We start from the raw sequence: 17,817 nt of genomic DNA, 5'->3' as shown, positions 1-17,817 counted from the left end.
GAGTGTTCGTTTAATGTTCTTGGACATCATCAAAGTTCCTGAGTAGGTCCCTGACATTCCATTGTATATTTTGAGTGTTCGTAGTGAAAGTAAAGTAGTGCTGTGTGTACGAAGAGTGAGTGGCTGTTTAGGCAGGAAGGTTGAATTCAAGTAACAGGGCCATCACAAAGCCCCGTTATCTGCTTTTTTTTGTTTTCTTGACGCGCTCTAAGCAGCTACGCCACTCGCTCTTTTGGCACCAAGGGTACCAACGTATCTATTGTCTCCTCAGAGAAACTGGATGCCCGTAAGTGCCAGCTGGTAGTTCGAATTCTGGGCCTCGCCTCGTGAGGCGAGGTCTTGAGACCTGAGAACCCTGAAGTCTCCGGTCTCTGTTCGGGAGTAGGCGGAGTAGTCTTGACAACAGCCGTCGTGGGGGCAGGTGCCACAACCGCCGGGTCTAACAATGTCAGAAGCAGAGAAACCTGTCCTAAAAAATTAACACTTCATGCATAGACACCATGTGACAATATACGCAGTCTCCTTTGCCACATTTAGGTATTTTTCTAACACGAAATATGACGTTGTTTTGAAAGTTTTTAAAAAAGAATTTATTTCGAATAATTAGAATAACTAAAATGAAGAGAAGTACGAAATTATATATATATTGGGAATGATAGAGGTAGGTTTCTGAATAGCCGCGGGTAATTTATAGCGAAGTTTTCTATGTTCCTACTAATGTATTGAAGCAGTGTAAAACTGACAACAGCGAAGTAATTGAGTAATTCACTAAATGATGCTAAAAAGCTTCTTTTTCACTTCAAATGCTTTCAACGTAAATTTCCTGGTGAAGTTTAATGTAAGAACAACAAAATAAAAACAAACACGAATCATCCCTCAAGATATTGTGCTATGAACCCTTCGAAGAATTTTCATTTTAATGGCACAGTTTGATGCCTGTTATTAAAATGGCTGTTCTCAAGTACAGTAACAAAAGTATTAGGTAGCTCATTCATCTCGCAACAGAAATCATGCACTAGACGTTGTGGAAGCTCTACCCTATTCTGCTACAATCTTACGTCTTCGCAGCACTACACCTTCTTTACGTATAACACAGGAAACGTGCGCCTGTGTCAGGCAGGTTTTTTCGAGTGGTAATGTTTTTTTGCCGAGATTGCATTGAGTGTTTTTCATTCATCTGCTAATGGCACCAGGAGAGAGACAATGAAAGCTTTTATTCATGCAAGCAGAAGGGATCGTCGTCATCAGGTCGAGTCTTTAGTTCAAGACCCCATTGCCTCGCACCACACCAAGGGCCCGCTGGATCAGGCGACGCTGCTTTCGCATCCTGAGCTGGTCAGCGCAGTCTCCCAGAAAAATAGGGCGGTAGCCTGGTGGTTGTGAAACTCTCCGGTGTGGTGATACACCGTGGAATTCGCTCCACAGCAGGGGCTGTATGGGGGATATTGTGTGGGATAGAAGAGGTCAAAAGATCGTTTAATGCCAGATGTGCGCACTGTTATAGCAATGCAAGTATAGTGCATGTTCTCGTAACCTGTCCTTCATACAACAATGCAAGCAGAAACTTGAAATTCCGGGAGGCCTTGTTACGCAGCCGCGATGCCGAAGAAGAACGTAAATTTTGAAGATATGTGTATATGAACGTCCCAAAACCACTATATGAATATGAAAGACGCTGTTTTTAAGAACTCTGGAAATTTCAACCACCCGTGGTTCCTCAACGTGCTCTAAAATCTGACGACACAGGCCTAAAAAATTTTCACCTCCCGAAGAACAACATAATGTCACCGAAATCGCCCTGAACACCGCTGAGTCCAAATTTATTCTGGCCGACTGCTAAGGGGATGAAAGGCGGCAGAGGCCAGAGCCTCCTCTACCGTCATTTTCGGCAGGTGCAGATAAAAGTTATATCTCTTTCTTTGTATTGAAGAATACGTTCAGTGTGCCTAGACATGTATTTAGGTAAAATCAAGCCCAGTAATACGTTCAGGTAGAACTAAAAAATAATTTCAAGATACAATGCTCATCTGAAGTAATTTGAATAACGTGATTTTTGTCGAGTACCTAAAATGATTGCAAACCTGTGTAAATAATAAATTCTGACTGGCAATTTGATGTAACTCCACGGAATGAACGGACCAAGGTAATTCTAAAGCTAATTATGCTGTAAGGTCACCAAAGTCACATAATCCTAATATTTTGCTTGCGTGCTGTTTAGGGTATGGAGAGGCAAAATGTAGGTGTAACTTTAAGAGACAAGAAGGAAGCAGAGTGGATTAGGGAGCAAACCGGGGTTAAAGATATCATAGTTGAAATCAAAATGAAGAAATGGACAAGTAGCACTTAGAAAGAATAACTGCTGGTCATAAGGGTAACTAACTAGATTCCTAAAGAAGGCAAGCGGGCTAGGAGGAGACAGAAGGTTAGGTGGGCAGATGAGATTAAGAAGTTTGGGGGTGCAAATTGGCAGCAGCAAGCACAGGACCAAGTTGACTGGCGGAAAAATGGAGAGGCCTCTGTCCTGTAGTGGACGCAGTCAGGCCGATGATCATTATGATGATGATGACGATGATGATGATCATGATGATAATTAAGATATGCCGTGAATTCGTTCTCACTGGCATCAAGTACGACCGTGCCTTGAACATATCTCTTTTCTGAGAATAGTGTGCCACGAGCATACTTGCACCACGTTGTGTCTGCCAGCGTTAGGTTTGTTAAGGCGTTTATAAGCCGGCAACCAGTGATCATACGCTTTGGCGACAGTCACGACCAAGCACGTACTCTCAGCGCGAGCGGCGTCCTGCGAACTCTAAAATGGGTCGAACTCTTGAGTACCTCCTAGCGGGCTACCCAGCAAGGACGCCACTCGCGCTGGGAGTCCGTGCTTGGCCGTGGTTGTCGCCAAAGCGTATAATCGCTGGTTGCCGGTTAATAAACGCCTTAACAGGTTTAAGAATATGATGCCGTTATGCTCTACAACGTCTTAACTGTATAAGAACTAAGGTGGTTCCTGACTTCTGTAGTTCCAATTCTGCTCACTTAGAGAGATGGTCAACTTTTTGTCTGTTTTGATATTTTTTTCTGCAGGCATTAGGGACAAACGTGCTATAATACTTCTCGAAAGATGCAGTGCCGTGAGCATACGCGCACCTCTGAGTGGAAGTTTGTGTTAGCCGTAGGAAATATGGTACCTCTAATGTCATCATAGGCTGGTTCACATGTTAACTATATAAAGTGGCCCGTCTGTTGTTTAGTTTGACAACTGTTCTCTCGGAAAGGGGATCGCCTGCATATTATTCAGGCGACCAGGTTGCTGACTATGCAGGTCCCTGATGGCCCTCACAATGCCGCGGCACTTGGGAGTGACGTAAAGAATCACGTAAGTGACTGAGCGGCCAACAAAGACGTTTCGCGTTTTTCATGGAGAACAGGGTTTCGTTTTGCCTAGCCTTACAAAGCTTTCGAATTAAAACTTACAAAGGCACCGTAGAGCCAACGAATGCAAAGAATAACTATAACAGTCAAAGCAAAATTCGAACCCAAGCTTCCGCGTGGAATTCAAGTATTCTACCATAGAACGACGCCAGCTTTTGAAACTGCTTTGGAGAGAAACTCAATGCAGGCGTAATGTTGGTATAACATCCACTGTGTTCGTGGTACTAACTATCTAAGTTTATAAACATTACATGTGTAGTCCTATCATACAGGTGCCGTGTTGGGTTAGCGTTAATTGTAGTCAGGCGCCGTTCACTGAAGTCGGTGTACATAGCACTATGTAGAACTACTACACTTGCAAACACAAGCACACCACATCACCATACCGCTTCTGACGTCGATAACGCCAATCTTGCTCTTAGCATCATCTCACACCTGTGAACAACTGGTTATTTAAAACTATAAAATTACCGTGACTGTTCAACATGTGGCTGTGGGTGAAACTTTTGTGCATATCCTTAGGGTCCCATCGTTACCTCAATAAAAAAAATCACGCTACGGTCACCTTTCCTCCGCATGCTTCGCATTACATTGTTTGCCATTGCATGTGGGATATGCCGAAGTTTTAGTGCTAATTTGATATGTAAGATATTCTACTTCTAATGTCGGAGAGTGCAGCTCACCCTGGATACAGAGCGGTTAGAATTCGTGCTTACTATAACTGTGGTGTAAAACCGAGTCCAGCAATGGTGATCTGCAAAACGAGGCCCCTTGTAGTAGTTGTCGCCAAGTCCTAGCCATGCATTCAAACGCATTTTGCGCGTGTGTGTAACTGCTTTACTGGTAGTTTGTAAACATTGAGTTGTTTAACATAATTTTTCTAATCACTATTATTGACCTTTACGCCTGCTTCAGCCACCGTACCATCCTTTTAAATTATAGTCTATTATCTGCGCAATGAAAGTGCATACAATGGAATTCTGGGATCTCGAAGCATGTTTTGACTGCAATGTTTGGCAGAATTTACTCGAACACCACCATAGCAACGTCACCAGAGGATCATAACTTCGAAAATTTGGAACGGGGGATCACAATGAAACAGCCCTAGAGGAGCCAAGCAGCCAAAACGATTTTATTGTGATGGCATTTATATGGACACTCTCGGCTTGATTTTGCCGCCGGCAGGGGCGTCGACGTCACGCACCGTATATGTATACGTACCCATATATAAAAAAACGCAAGAAAGAAAAAAGTTATGAAAAACACACTGCGGCGCACAGAATTGAACGTCGGACCTCTACGTTCTGAGAGCGAGGCGTTAACCACTTCGCCACCCCGGAGCACATCCTCCATCGCTTTAACGGCAAGCTACTTATATCTACCACTTACTGCTGCTCATGAGCATACCGAAGTAGGGGGGGGCTGTGTTTTCGGCATTACCAGAGAGATGGCGCAATGAGCGCGCGTCGCCACATCGTGCGGCGGCGCCCGCTCTAACCTCCAACGCGCACTTTGCCCGGCTTAGAAAAGCGGATCTGTGCTCCCTCACGCGCCCTGATCTCGCGGCGGCGAGGAAGGGTAGACCGTATGCGCTGGCTGGCCTCGGGCTTTACCTGTAAAAATTCTGCTTTGCTTACCGGGTGAATGAAGGCTACTGCAGTCAATGCAGTCTCTATTTTCGAACAGCGCGCGGTTTTGCGCGCTTTTCAAAACAAATGAGACGCAACAAAGTAACAAATGAGACGCTTATTCGCGTGCTTTCGTACCTGTGAGCACGCTTTGTGCGTCATTTGTGCGTGAGTAACACGGGGTATGTTTTGATCTGCTTTACATTCTGCACGAGACCTTTCAATTTGTTGCTACCGCGTTCATTGCTTCGCCTTTCCGGAAAGCTGTGACTTATTATGCTGCCATCGGCCTAAGGAAGCAGCCAAATTAAAGCAAGTTAGATAAACCTCGCCACCCCACTCCTATTTGCTCTAACTGCGTCGTATATGAATTGTTCTGCTGTGTTTAGAACTTGACTGGTCTCTTCAATTGAAGTTCTTTTATTTTTGTTTCAAAACTTTCTCAATGTTTTAGTTCTTTGTTTTGAAGATCCGTTGACTGCTTGATACCGACTATTGGCATATGCAATAGGCTAGGGGACTCATTATCGTGCCACAACTTGGGATGAGTTTGTACTTCGGGGCCAAATGGTTATGCATGACAAAGATATTATATAATAAGATAAGAGCGTTTTCGCGTGCAGTATTTAGCGGTTATTTAAAGGTGGCTAAATAATCCGCCGCCTTAACTCAACGGCGAATTAAAGAACTTTCGCCAACAAACACTGTACGTGCCACCAAACCCCAGGCGTAAAAGGATATCGAGATTCTGCCGATATCACAGATGAAAGAGATTGAACTGCACTTGAAGTTATTGAAAACAAAAGCATTAGGTCGTAGCCCAAGCCATGCCCGAATAGTGACCCTCGGCACTCAGGCTGTTGAAAGGACCTCCTATTGAGACCGATATGGGAAAGGCACAACTTTAGAACGGGCTTAAATGGAAACGCCACCGGTAGAGGCCCGCCGCAATTATCTACGCCAATATAAGTGTCCCCTCTTGTGATTCTTGTTCGATAAAACATGAGGACGAAACGAGTGTAGGATTTCTGATAAACTTGTAGCCTTTGTGTGAGGAAAGCAAGTTGACATACCTCTATTGGGAAAACCATTCAAAGCGACAATGTTTAGATGGGGGAATCAATATGGATTCATAGGTTCCGTTATAAATAAAGCGGTGAAGGGGGATCAGAATTCATATAAATGTAGTTAAAACGCTCTGTAGAAAAAGCGAAAAGCTTTTAATCGAATACCAGCAGCGTAGCCTTCGTGAGCATTACGCGCGTGTTACGGCTTTACACTTACGGGACTCACGAAATACTAATGCAAGTGATGGTAACTCAAAGAAAAACGTGGGCAGTAATTACCACCCTAAAGCCTTAATATTTGAATGGTGGGTGGCTAAGAGAGCCTAAGCTACGTGAAATCTTCAAGAAACAGCAGCGTGTGAAGTCTGTGGTCGGTTACAGCTTTAGATGTCTGCGGCATTTCCTTCTCAAAAGCGGATGAACCAGCACCAGTAGGCATGCACTCTGGACGGACGTAATGCCTTGAACGGCCAGTGACCACGCCTCCGAAGAATACTGCTGAGGGCATAAGAAGCATAAGGTTTTTGGCTTTTGCGCTTTTCGTTGTTGTTGTAATGCCTCGTTAGTGGCTATGAGAGTTCAAACAATCCAAATGCTTACCAATCGTTGCTTTTTGCTTTTTTCTCTTTATTTGCTCAGTTGAAGAAATTCGCACGTGGCGATGATTGCGCAGTTCGTTTGGGACACTTCTTTTTTGTCTTTTTATTTTTGTTATTTTAATAAACCTGCCAGTTGCAAAGCTTTCGCAGTGTCCACTTGTGGTCCTGTCGTTTGCGCAGCTTTCACTAATACAGAGAAATACCGACTAGTCCAGCTATCGACTACGCTTCGTAAGGCGAACTAATTGCATTGGCGTGGGCAGTGTTCCCCTTGAACTGAGAGCGAAGGCTCATCGCAGCGTCCCCCCCCCACAAACACACTTGATTTGAAGAAAGAAAAGTGAACAATAAGATATACAGGGAACTTTCACTTGTATGAACGACGCTTTAATTATTATTGTATGATAACAACCTCATGGAAAATTCCCGGCTGGGTTCTTAGGCATTATGTGCAAATATTTTTTAGTCAAACGAATTTCGGAATAGTGAGCATATTAGTAGAACAAACTTTCTGTCTGGGCGTACCGTGGCTCACTTCGAGATCAATTAATGAAGTTCTGCGCTCTGCAGCACTGGCGTAATCAACGCATTGAGGTCCCAAATCGCCCTGTCATCTCTGGCGGATCAATATTTCTCAGATACATGCACCACCCCACCGAGACAGAGGTTCTCTGCGGGAAACTAAAACGAGCCACGTTCGCTTCAGTGCCTGCGCACAGTTGTCGGAACTGGAAACTGTTTTCAGCGTTCGTCCGAACCCAAAAACGGTTGTCATAATTACAGGAAGGTTGAAATTTTTTCACCGTAGCTGAAACTGTCGGAAAGTCGTGAAACTTCGGGTCAAAGTAACAAGCTGTGCCAGAGGCAGCGCACAGAACGTAGACTCTCTCGACCGCTTAGTCCCTCTTGCGATATAAGGGCGCCAGTACCAATAAAAAAATATATATATCAAAAAGTCTACTTGCCTAACACCCACTAAATAGGGTAATGGAACTCTTCCTTAGGCTGACACAAAAATATTTACAATTTGCCTCACGTACTGTAACTGGTGTCGGATATTGGGTGTATAAGGTCGCGGCTGTATGTGCGCAGAGCTTATAGACGCCGCGGACAAGGCCACGGTGAATTAAGGCAACATTTAAGTACAGTATAAACGGGCGCGTTACTTATACGGCACTGTGGCCGACAGCTCATTGGGCTCACACCGAGGTCCCACGATGACTCAGGACTTCTTCAGTCGCTCTCTCGCCTTCGTGCAGCTTGGTTCTTTTATAATCTTTGAGGATACCTTGCATGAGCCAGTAGTTCGAAGCCTCCAATCAGGAAACGTCGCGGTTTGCTGGCTGGAATGGGACCCGTGGGTGAGGAGGCTCGCTACACGTTGTGTGAGATTTTGCCGATGGTTCGTCAGGTGCAGCACAAAAGATGCCATGGATTACACAAGGCTGCCCCCATGATTGAGTGCCCTTGCATCAGACGATACAGCTTGAATACTTCACTGAAGCAATGCTGTTTTGGTGGGACTTCCAGGCATAACACCAGGGGCCCTAATTTTATTGAAGTTGTTCCTCCAGTTGACCAAAAGGAGAGTGAAGGTATTTAGGTTGCTGACTCATCGTGACGTACGTGAGCATTTTTCGCTAGCTTTCGCTGCATGGTGTTATGGTCGGAAAAATATAACTCGCCTTTCATGACCCCAAGCTTTGTTCCACAAGCATAAAATATATATTCCTATCTTTACGTTTGTACGTAAGTTAGATAGTACTGTGACATTTTTTCTTTCGTAAGCAAGTGAGTAGAAATGCTGCAGTGAAAGTACGGAGTATGCCATTGCGTAACGAATTGGTATTTGCACTATATATACTATCTAGGAAGTTGTTTTAACGTAGACACATAAAAAGTGTAACATAGCCCAAAAGCTTTTAGCTTCCACTCCAGCACCCTAAGATTGCTTTCTTTTTTACACTGTTATTTCTTGAAGAGAAATTAACGAACATGCTGGTCATGATAAAAACAAACAAAAACAAGACGTCTTGGCTTGAGTGAATGGAAACTTCTTAATTTTATTTCACTTTAACGTGGTCTAACTCTCGTTTTCACTGTTATCACTTCTAGGCAATTTTTAACCTTGACATTTAGGTTTCGGCTACTTCAAGTAAATGCAGCTTCTAAACTCTCTTCGTTTATTCCATCCCGATTCCCCACTCCCCCCACCTCCTATTTTTTCTACACACAAAAACAGTTTTATTTTTTTCTAATGCCAATTGCTTTCCTGCCACTAATGAACACCACACGAAGGCAGAACCTTTTGCGGCCGCCTTTAGTTTAAAAAAAAGGTGTGTGATACCACAGTAATGCACGCCACACTGCCAGCCACCGGCATCCTGCTTTAGACAAGCCATTTGAATAGAAGGCAACACGCGCATCGAAAGGAACCTCGTTATTCGTTGTGGTCTTTGAGAGGAAGGAAGACGCTCGAGGCCATCGCTCACTGCAACAAGTTCACTGTCGAAAGTCCCTGTTGCCCGATTGATAGCCAAGCGCAGTGTTCTCACAGAGAGCTCGGAAGAAATGATTCCAGTTCCACGTAAACACGAATTAGCTTGTCGAGTTGCGGCCTCTCTCAACAGGGAAACATTCCCATTCTCAAGTGACACCAGTTGTTTACATTAAATTCCAAGGCGATGATAGAGCTGTTTGTGGAAACAAAACACGTCGCACGGGCCAAAATCAAATGGTAGATGAATAGCCATGTTCGAAGAGGCGGCTTGTATTAGAGCGTGCAGGTAGTGACGTCGCGACCTATTTGTATTTCGAACAACACGCTTAGCAAGATACATGAAAGCTATCATCCCGCGGAATGTACAGCCACAAAAAAAAAATCCCAGCATATCCAAGGAGTGAATGACAATGAGTGCGATGTAGCGGCGCGGGTTTTATCGGTATACCGTGAACCATCCACGGGTCGCGTCCATCTGCCTGCTTGCCTGCTTGCCTGCTTGCCTGCCTGCCTATCTCTACGCTCGTACGTATGTATGTTTTGATTGATACGTGGGTTTAACGTCCCAAACCCACCATATGATTATGAGAGACGCCGTTGTGCAGGGCTGCGGAAATTTTGACCACCTGGGGATCTTTAACGGGCACCTGAATCTGAGCACACGGGCCTACAACATTTTCGCCTCCATCGGAAATGCAGCCGCCGCAGCCGGGGTTCGATCCCGCGACCGGCGGGTCAGCAGCCGAGTACCTTAGCCATTAGACCACTCTGGCGGGGCTATGTATGTATGTATGTATGTATGTATGTATGTATGTATGTATGTATGTATGTATGTATGTATGTATGTATGTATGTATGTAATGTTGGTTCTTCCGTCCACCTGTCCACATGTCCATCTGTCTGTATGTCTGTCTGTCTGTCTGTTTGTTCGTCCATCTAGTGAACACCACAAGTACCACCATCTCGCACCTTTTCATGATATATTCAAACGAAATATACAAGTACCACCATACAACGGACATTCCAAGGACTAAAACTGGAGGCGGCTACTACATACAGGAGACTCACGACCCTCGCATTAAAAAGCATCGCCTTTAAAACAATATCATTGTCTCTTCATATAAGTAAAGCTACAACAGGGCCGATAGAAATGCCACAAGGTTGTGAACCATTTATCCTATAACTTTCTCTATTTGACAATTCTAAACATTAGTCTGAAACGTAGAGAGATATTACAGCTTTCGCGACCTACAAGCTTTGATGCGTGAACTGTAGCGCAATATTTTTTATTGATGCGTGGGGTTAACACCCCAAAACCACCATATGATTATAAAAGACCAGTAGCGGAGGGCCCCAGAAATTTCGACAACCTGGGTTTTTTTTCTCTCATCAATCTAATCTGGAGCCGCCACAGCCGGGATTGAATCCCATGACCAGCGGGTGAGCAGCCGAGTACCTTATCCACTAGACCACCGAGGCGGGTCAAGCACAACATTTTCCCGCTGTAGCAGATGAAAGATTGTTCTTTTAGTTGCGAAGCAGTCCCGTCTGTAGCACCGCACGTATGAGCTTCTGTGCGAAAGCGCCGCAACGCAACTTCCTCGCCGCAGGTTTTGGAGCTGTGCCAAGTAGGTCACGCCCCAGCTCTCCGTTGACGTCACGCTTTCCTCGGATGCTTCCCTCGCAGGTGCACGCTGACGTCCCTATCTACCTTATCTACAGCATGGTCGCCACCGTTACCGCCGTTGCCGGCTCCCCGCCCGCTCGCAACAAACTTCTCACCTCACTCTCTCCATGGCCCGCAACGCCCAACCACACGTTGAGTGGAAACACTCTTTCTGCTCGCTAATCTGCGATAAAACATACACAAAATTCTACCCACCTCCCCTGTCACTGCGTGTTTTAAGCAAACGTTAGTCGAGTAATTGCTACACCGAGTTTCGGTTCAAACCGTTCTTCCAGCCCTCGCGTCGTCACCCGTTTCACCGGTTCATTGCCGTGCACACATCTGCTGTCGACGTCCCCGTAGAAAGAAGGTCCATAACGTTTTCTTTTTTTTATTCTCTAAGAAAAGGGGGGTTCAATTCTTCATAGGCTGTGGTTGAACAGTAACGCTTGGCGTACGGTGCAATAAACTGAACGCAATAAGTGCAGGTCTACTGAGCGAAGCGACCAGCAGTGGACCATCCCATAGTCAGTTGCGAACCTCGCGATTATCAAACCAGCATGGTGCTGTGGTTCTGACACTGTTACACATTTATTCGATTCGAAATAAGGGCTTGAAATAAATTTTGGATGACTTGGACGTTTTCCGTGTACGCCACTGATTCTCGCACTGTCAGTTAGGAAACACTCTTTTTCACCGCCCGTATGCTGTAAAGAAAGCAGAACATGTCTAGCCATAACGTCGCAGTGACAAATAACGCAGAAAATTGAACACGCCTTCGAGTGACTAACAAAGGCGTTGCACAGACTACAAATTCTTTCTACGCCAAGTGAGCGGTCGCTTGTCGCTATGACTCTTTGGCGACGCCATTCCGTGCGCCTACCCTCATATATCACACTTCCTGTCGTTGCTTACTCTTTTCGTGCTTCGCGCTTTTCACGTTGTCAACCTTCAACTTTCAGACGATGGGTAACTGGAAACACCCAGGAAAACGCTGTGGCCACAATGCAAAAAAAATACTATTCCTAACTTTTGCACAACGCCATGGTGTCGCGTTAGTGAGCACGTATATCTTCGTTTATGCTTTTGCAACTTTTTTGTACATTCAACGTGACCGTTTAAAAAAAATCTTGCTCAAGTTTTGTATTATTTACTTTTGAATTATTTATGTGCTCAAATAAAAGGACCTAGTGAACTAAAACCCGAACGAAAGGCTGCGCGATAATATTTTATATCTTTGTGTGAATGTCATTTTTTAATAGAGCTAAATAGACAGTAACATTTATACAGCTCTCATAAATCTTCACAATGATCTCGCTAAGAATGAGTTATTTGAAGTGGAAAAGAACTAAATTTGATCATCGATCATTCCAGGACGTTAACGTTCATTTCAGCATGCGGTCCAACATTTCACAGTATTTCAGTTACGCTCTCCAGCCATTGGAATGACTAGAATCACTACGGCTTAAAACCATTCATTGTCGTGTTTCTAGCACATGCTGTACGCAGAATATACAGTGTGTGTGTGTGTGTGTGTGTGTGTGTGTGTGTGTGTGTGTGTGTGCGTTTGGCCAGTTGTAGATGTTGTTTCTCCTCAGACTCACAGACTAAAGTTGTTGATAGTTGACAGTATGTTGATTTAATCTGAAGCCTTTACTAAAGACGTGTAACTCACAAAATTATACGACTACAAAACTAGCCACTACATTCACGAGCTATTTTCATTTCAAACAATGTAGCGTGTCTGAGCTGTTTGTGTAGGCAAACCTATGTTCAAAAGTTTAAACTCGTTCGTCTTCTAAACTATGACCATTTCAAAATTCTAAATTTCTGCAATCAAAGTCATCCTTTCGTGCACCTAAAAAGAACTAACCACAGCAAAATCATCGGGCAACTTTAAGTGTTGTTAATACATACAAATATTAGTTCTTTGTCTGAGCGATCTCTCAGCTAAAGAAGTTACGGGATAGTGTTGTGAATTGTAATACCGTAGAACGCTTTATCTCTTGAGTGCCAGTTGGTCATCTGATGATATGTGGAGTCTAACGTCTCCAAACCACCATATCATTATGATACACGCCGTAGTGAAGGGCTTCAGAAATTTTCACCACCTGGGGCTCTTTACCGTGCACCCAATTATGAGCACACGGGCCTGCAGCATTTTCACCTCCAAGGATGATTTCGTGTTTTTCTTTGTGCGTATGTGATATCGCGGCATTTTATCTGGTCTTATTTCTAAAGATGTGATGTATTTAGGAAAAAACTGCCTCATGCATTTCACACTCTATCGAAATGTTCCCAATGCACAGGGCAACTAATGTACATTCCAGCGAACCCAAGCCGAATGAATTCCGGCATTTTTATCTGGTCAAATTTCTAAAAATGTGATTTAGGAAAAAAACTGCCTCATGCCTTTCACACTCTATCGAAATGTTCCCAACGCAAATGGCAACTAATGCACATTCCAGGAAACCCAATCCGAATAAACTCGTTCATGATCAAGCTCAAGGTCTGACATTCCGCGATGCTTCTGATACGTTAGACAGTTCGGATTCAGACCGTATCTCGGAACTCCGACCTATCAGTCGCAATTCACGAAACAGTGAAACACTGTCAGTTTGTGTGCTGGAAATTCCCGCTGCCAAATCCAAAGCTGACCAGACTTCAATCTTCCACCCTTAGAATGTTACAAACGGCATCTTTCGCGTCAAAAGGTAGGTTTAGCGACTTTTCTCAGGACATCTATCCACTTTGCCCTCACTTCTATGGGGAGTACTTCTCGTTAATACACATGCTCTGGACGATAGGCGGGAGCAAGCACTCAATGGTGGAGATCTTCATGAATAGCTAAGGGCTGTCCGAAAGACACTCGAACGGGTGAAGTTTCAGGGTCGTCCGGCACCAACGTGGTCGCGGCCTGCCACTATGACTCTGTAGTTCCATAGTACCCAAATGAAATTTGTTTACAGACCGGCCTACTGAGTGCGAGCTATATTTCGTTATTTTGAATAACCTCAGATTCCTGCTTCGAAAGAAGATGGCTGAAAGGTGGCATAAATTTCATGCATCAAACTAAATGTTACCACAACTTTTTAGGAGCGAAGCTCCTTAAGCCGTGGGCTGTGCGTCCCCTGTATGTAGCCACCTCTCGTTTAGTTCTTGCATTGTTCACTAGATGGCGGTACCGTCCCCTGTATGTTCGGGAGAGTGTGGTAGAGGTCGGACGTGTTTCTGGAGAGCTCCGGAATGACAGCTACAGATAAGTGTTTTTGCATGTTTCCAGCTTGCCTCTGTCTGTAGCGTTATGAGAACGTAAGGCGCTAGCGTAAAGCTTGATTAGGTCTATTACGGTGTACGTTTTTTTTAGTATTTTGTACTGTGTCTTTTTTTTCTCCAGCCACCACGTGGCTGAGGTCTGCGCGTAGACCGACCACGTGCATGCGCAGGTGCTGTGAAGTGTAGCGTATTTATTTATTATTGTGGTTCTTTTGGCTTAGACCAGTGTATTTTAGTACAGTTTTCTAACACGTGGGCATCGGTAAACTGAGCTAGCCATGGTCAAAAAGACCGTAAAGTGTTCAGAGTGCGGGGTAGGTTGGAAGGTGGAAGTTAGTGCGGAGGAGAAAGCAGAAGATGACGCCAAGTGTAGACAGTGCGAGTTCGAGGAGAAAATGAAAAATATGATGGCGGTCCAGAGTGGGCTCATGGAGAAAATCGCAGAGCTGGAGAATGCATTGGCGAAGGAGCGAGAGAAAACGTCAGCCATGGAAGAAAGGCTCCGGTCAGCCGAGAAGGGCCTATTGAAGGTCGTGAAAGGGAACGAAGACGCAGGTGACGGCGGAAGCATTATGGCGACGACCCCCCGTGCGGGAGAGATGAAGGAAACAGGCATGACAAAGGCAGATACATTGGTCACAGGGCCCAGCTACCGGGAAGTAGTTTTGAGGGAGGGAGGGAGCAAACCAGCAGCCGTGACTCACGCTAGTCACCTAGTCAGCAGCCAGGTGCAGGTTTCAGAAGGAATGTCTGAACAGGTCATCATCGCCGGTGACTCAAATTTAGTCCGATGCGCAGCGGCAATCAAAGAAAGGGTGAAAGGCGACAAGAGAGTTGCGATAGGGACGTTCCCAGGACAAACGCTGGGGACAGTAATGAGTCAAGCGGGTGAACAACTCGCAGCTAAAGCTAACAATCGTAACCTCGTTGTAATTGCGGGAGGGCTAAATGACGTCCTGAACGAAGAATCGTCAGGACTAGCGACGACCTTGGCGAAAGGGGTGGATGACATGCGCGCCATGTCCCCCCAGGTGCAAATTGTAGTATGCACAGTACCGGAAGTACCAGTGCGCAACGTCAACCTGCAAAGAGCGGTTGTCGACGCAAACAAAGAGATATGGCGAATTAGTCGAGAGAAGGGTTTCGAGGTAGTGGATTTAAACAGGGAAGTGCACAGGTGGGGTGGATTCCAAAGAGACAAGATTCATTTCGATAAGAGGCTTGGACACGAGGTGGGCTGGCGACTGGCAGGATGCGCAGTAGCTTTTTTGGGGGGCTCACGGGCCCTTCGGAGTCCGGGGTAGCTCGTAACAGGGAAAACAACCAGGAGGACGCTTTGACAGGTAGAATTGCGAAAACCCAGAAAAAATGTAAAAGAAAAAGGAAAAAGGCGCGTGTTGCAATTAGTTACATAAACATGCAGGGTGGCAGAAAGAAGGCAAAATGGTTAGAGATTGAGGAGCAGTTAAACAAAGAACAGATAGGCGTGTATGCGGTTACAGAAACACACCTTAGAGACTTGGAAGAGCCACCACATATTGAAAATTATGTTTGGGAAGGGTGTAACAGGACCATATCGGAAAGGAAAGGTGGGGGTGTAGGAATGCTAATTCATCGCGGAGCCAAATGGGTTAGAGTTAAACAGTTGTGTTCAGAGCACCTCTGGGTTCTGGGCACAGTAGGTGGAAAGGAAACGTGGCTAGGGGTAGCCTACTTGTGGACGGGGAATAACTGCAGAGAAAAGAATCAGGAGATAGTGGATTGCATGAGTGCGGATATTAAGGAATTTGGTAATGGGGCCGAAATCATCCTTCTAGGGGACATGAATGCCCACATACATGACCTTGACGGATATTCAGACACCAATGGGAAGTTATTACTAGATCTTTGCGAGCAACATAGTCTGGAGATAGTTAACACGGGCCAGATGTGACGGCCAGATCACATGGGAAGTCGGAAACAAGCAATCAAGTATTGATTATTGTCTCATGACTGAAGGAATTTACCACAAACTGACAGAAATGAGGATAGACGAGGAAGGCATTAACAGCTTGGGTAGTGATCATAAACGAATAACATTACAAATGGGATACGAAACTGAAAATATGAGCATGGAATCAAATTCTGGCAGCTCGTATTTAAATGACAAACAAATAATAAATATAGCCGCAAGAGTCGAGGAAGAAGTAGGCGAAATACCAGGCAAGGACTGGGAGTATAGTGAGCTGTTACATCTAATGACGAAGGAGATAGGGAAAGAGAAGAAAACTGTTTGCTGGAAAGGAAAAAGGAAGCCAAAAAGTTGGTGAAACAAGGAAATCCGGGAGGCGATCGAGAAGCGACGCGAAGCATCACGGGAGCATAGAAAGGCAAAAAAGGGGAAGCGGCCGCAGGACAAAGTCAAAAAAATTATGGGAAATATATTTAGAGAAAAAATCCCTTGTACAGAAATTGGTAGAGGCAAAAATTAAAGGTGAAAGTGAACGCTGGATGACAGAGATACACGAAAAAAAGGAGGCCGCGCCTAGGATTTTTTGGAGCCACATAAAGGCGCTAGGTAGGAAGTCTGTCACAACGCAACAACCTATTCTATATGAAGGAGGAAATCAATTGGAAGGGTACGAAGCGCTAGGTTACATCCAAAAGGTAACAGCCGATTCGTTTAAAAAGAGCGTCCAGGGATCTCCCCGGTGAGTAAAAGTGTGGCGGAGAAAGCAACAGAGGAAGAGCTAGTACTTGATAATTTCAACTGGAAAAAGGCCGAAGGAAAAATTCCAAAGCGCACTGCCGTGGGTTTAGATGGGATTCCCGTTAGCCTCATTAACGAACTAGGACATAACACTAAAGAAGCACTGTTAAAAGCAGTAGAAAAAAGCTTAAAGGACGGACAAATACCGGACAGTTGGCGACAAAGTAGAATGAACTTAATCTATAAAGGCAAGGGAGAAAAGGACAAGATTCGCTCGTATAGACCACTAACCATTACATCGGTACTATACAGGTTGGCGATGCAAGCAGTAAAAATGAAAATAGAAACATGGGCCGAACATAACGATATTTTGGGAGAACTTCAGAACGGATTTCGAGTCGACAGGCGGTTAGACGATAACCTGTTTGTTCTCACTCAGTGTATAGAAATATCTAAAATAGAGAATAGGCCCTTGTACGTGGCTTTTCTAGACATCACTGGGGCATACGACAACGTTAATCAGGAAATTTTGTGGGATATATTGAAAGGAATGGGCATGGGCGACGACTGTATACAGCTTTTGAGGGAGATATACCGAGAAAATACAGTTTGCATAGAGTGGGAAGGAATGCGTAGCAAAGAGAACGTTGAGGTTAGCAAGGGTCTGAGACAGGGATGTCCTTTGTCCCCGCTGTTATTCATGCTGTACATGGTGAGTGTGGAAAAAGCGCTAGAAGGTAGCAAAATTGGTTTTAATCTGTCACACAAACAGGGCGGCATGATGATTGAGCAGAAGCTTCCAGGTTTATTTTATGCGGACGATATCGTCTTATTTGCGGACAGTCGAGATGATATACAGCAGCTGGCGAATATATGCGGAAGGGAAGGTGAAGCTCTTGGACTAGGATTCAGTGTAATGAAGTGTGGATTGATGGTATTCAATGATCCCTGTGA

The 17,817-nt window shown here is 44.8% G+C and overlaps 1 pseudogene; it reads right to left on the bottom strand.

Annotated features, from left to right (window-relative positions):
• Window positions 1-267: 267 nt before the first annotated feature.
• Window positions 268-17,817, bottom strand: part of LOC142784772 (uncharacterized) — a 51,984-nt pseudogene continuing 34,434 nt past the window's right edge.

This window comes from Rhipicephalus microplus, unplaced genomic scaffold (assembly GCF_043290135.1).
Source record: "Rhipicephalus microplus isolate Deutch F79 unplaced genomic scaffold, USDA_Rmic scaffold_15, whole genome shotgun sequence".
Classification (NCBI taxonomy): Eukaryota; Metazoa; Arthropoda; class Arachnida; order Ixodida; family Ixodidae; genus Rhipicephalus; species Rhipicephalus microplus.
The sequence above is the reverse complement of the archived record's forward strand: the minus strand, read 5'-3'. Positions and strand labels throughout refer to the sequence as shown.